Source organism: Plasmopara halstedii (genome assembly GCF_900000015.1).
Source record: "Plasmopara halstedii genome assembly, contig: Scaffold_614, whole genome shotgun sequence".
Lineage (NCBI taxonomy): Eukaryota > Oomycota > Peronosporomycetes > Peronosporales > Peronosporaceae > Plasmopara > Plasmopara halstedii.
Genome location: NW_020187532.1, coordinates 1416560 through 1417019, shown reverse-complemented (window position 1 = coordinate 1417019; position 460 = coordinate 1416560). Strand labels below are relative to the sequence as shown.

At 55.2% G+C, this 460-nt stretch overlaps 1 protein-coding gene across 1 annotated transcript in view; it reads right to left on the bottom strand.

Annotated features, from left to right (window-relative positions):
- Positions 1-460, bottom strand: part of PHALS_12302 (conserved hypothetical protein) — a gene marked incomplete at both ends in the record, with an annotated part of 5255 nt that overhangs the window by 1191 nt on the left and 3604 nt on the right. The window lies entirely within an intron of this gene.

The window sequence follows — 460 nt, the reverse complement described above, 5'->3', positions numbered from 1 at the left end:
GCATACACGTTCCGTGTTCAAGAGCACGGAGTTTTTCGGGGCTGGGCCCTGTTGACCTATGCCTCCCTGGGGCTCAACAGAACTCAGTTCTTCTTCAGTAGGTCGCCTCGCACCTACTGAGTGGTGTCATTTCCCCGCGACGAACCAGACTGTTAGGCGTTGGGGCGATGGTTTAAAGAACCTTGACGCGCCTTGGGCAGAAGGCAACCTTTCCGAAGGGGACAGGTGTCTCCACAGAAAACACCGTCGAATGTGTGTATGCTGCCCGGCAGTTCGGAGCTCTGCCCCCTCGTCCTCAGCATAGCTGCCCGCTCGACGAGATGTTGGAGTATGCATTTCAACCAAGTCGTGCCGACTTGAAATTGAATTCGGCATTCAATGCCACATTTACCGCCTCTTCAAATGAGGACGGATGCACACGGGAGACTTCCATTCTGACGACGCCAATGCGGAGGCCTTC